This window comes from Sinocyclocheilus grahami, unplaced genomic scaffold (genome assembly GCF_001515645.1).
Source record: "Sinocyclocheilus grahami isolate Dianchi unplaced genomic scaffold, SAMN03320097.WGS_v1.1 scaffold1171.1, whole genome shotgun sequence".
Classification (NCBI taxonomy): Eukaryota; Metazoa; Chordata; class Actinopteri; order Cypriniformes; family Cyprinidae; genus Sinocyclocheilus; species Sinocyclocheilus grahami.
Window position 1 is genome coordinate 134,985 of NW_015506350.1, and position 2,151 is coordinate 137,135.

The following is a 2,151-nucleotide window of genomic DNA, read 5'->3' on the forward strand; positions in this document are numbered from 1 at the left end:
TGTGTGTGTGCGTGTGTGTGTGTGTGTGTGTGTGTGTGTGTGTGTGTGTGTGTGTGTGTGTATGCGTGTGTGTGTGTGCACGCGTGAGTGTGTGTGTTTGTGTGTGCGTGAGTGTGTTTGTGTGTGTGTGTGTGCACGTTTGTGCGCATGTGAGTGAGTGTGTGTGTGTGTGGGGGTGTGGGTGTGTGGGGTGTGTGCGTGTGTGTGTGTGTGTGTACGTACGTACGTACGTGCGTGCGTGAGTGTGTGTGTGTGGAGGAGGAGGGGGTCAGCCGCTGACTATATCAGCAGAACTGAGTGTTGTGCTGGTTGAATGTAGACAGGCAGGCAGCAGAGGGGGTTGGGAACTCTCTTTCTCTTTCTCTCTTTTTTTCTCTCTTTTTTTCTCTCTTTTTTTCTCTCTCTCTCCCCAGCGTTTTTGCATTTAAAACCAATTTAATGTCTGTTTTGAAGCATTTCTGCAGTTACTCGGGTAAATTAATATTACTGTTGGTGCTTAAAGTGAAATCATGTTTGCTTTCTTAATGCATGTCCTTAGTCATTCGGTGCATGTTTTTTTTTTTCCCAAGAACTGTTTTTATTCATATTCTTTTATCATATGAGTCTCCCTTTCCACAGATGGCTGTCAGATAATGTTAAGATATATAGGAACCTTTCTAATTAGTCTTTGTTTTAGCATACTCACATTTATTCTGGCTGCATTCTATAACGAACACTTTTCCCACAATCCAAACAAGGCCCACCCTACACTTTTTCTTGGGGAATATCCTGTTTTACTGGGAAATATGTCAAATTATGGAGGTAAAATGGCTTGCAAAGGGCAGTTCACATATAAATTGACCTTTTGTTGTCATTAAAATAATGATACACCATTTTCGCAGCACATAAAATACACACTTTTCCTTATATGTTTGCCTTAACCCTTGTGGAGATAAGAAGAAGAAGAAGAAGAAGAAGCGCACTTAAAGGTATTGAATGCATACTTGTAGTGTATTTCAAATCTTAAACATGTATTTATTTTTAAAAAAATAATAATTTCAAATTATTACTAATTCAATAAAAAAACAGTTAAAGAGAGTACACTTTCGTGTCTCTTTACACACTTTAGTGCACTTTATAATAATGTCAAAGTATACATTTTACTTTAATTTTAAATCATTATGTTTAATAATCTGTCGTGTTTTAAAGAAGCAGACTTCTCTTGATTAAGTACTTGAATATATGTTTAACTGTAGTGTTATTCAATCTTACCTTTAAGGTTCATATACATCTTAAGTTAGTATATTTAAATGTACTAAAATACAACTTCATCTTTACAAATGTAAAATTACAAATATTGTAAAGTATATTTTAGTTCACCATAAATGCTTGTCAGTACATCCAGCAGTAATTTAACCATATTTCAAAGATAATATAATTACATATAAAGATGTATTTAATTAAGTGAGTCAAAAAACACTCAGCTTGCATTGCATTTAATATAAATCTATAAAATATATTCTTGTAAAGTATATTAATTCCTTAATAAGTACTCTATTTATAATGTACGGTACGTTTCTTTTTCACAAGGGAAGGTTAAGCTAAAATCTAGATTTTGGTTAAGTATGAAGTTTATGGACATGTTATTTGTCAATAAACAATGGGATACAAAAAGAATAAACCGACGCCAGACTATTGAAAAGGCAAGCCACCTTTTAACAGTGCTTGAGCAGATAGGCAGTTGTAATGGGAAGATTTAGGTTGAATGCTAGGAATCCCACACAAAGACCTTTAGATCCAGGGCTCACTGAACGTCATTGACTTCAGGGGCCACGCTCCTTTGAAAGATTTGGCTCTGGCTGGGCTTTCAGACTGAGGGACTATAGCAACAGAAATGCTTGGCCACCAGCTCTCACCACTTGAAAAGAGTGAATCACAGATCTTTCCACCTACACGCAGTTCACATTCACTCTCTTAGTCATAGTTGTTCAAGGATAAATGAAGCGTCTGCGTAAGTGTCTTTACCTCTAATTTCTGTTGTGAAAGCCTTCTGATGAACTCGGATGAAGATCTTTCTCAAAGTCAGAGAGCAGCAGGCCTCTGGCTGTGACGCAGCCCATCTGTGACAGCGGCGTGATCTACGACTGTTTACTCTGTGCCCCTCCACCAGCC

General features: G+C 37.3%; 1 long non-coding RNA gene across 1 annotated transcript in view; it reads left to right on the forward strand.

The window, feature by feature from the left end:
* The window catches only part of LOC107567587 (uncharacterized), a 2,680-nt gene extending 535 nt beyond the window's left edge, over positions 1-2,145 (forward strand). Inside the window, exons 2-3 of the long non-coding RNA XR_001606660.1 lie at positions 937-968; positions 2,026-2,145. This is a non-coding gene — a long non-coding RNA (uncharacterized lncRNA). The remainder of the gene's footprint in view (positions 1-936; positions 969-2,025) is intronic.
* The last annotated feature ends 6 nt before the right edge of the window (positions 2,146-2,151 follow it).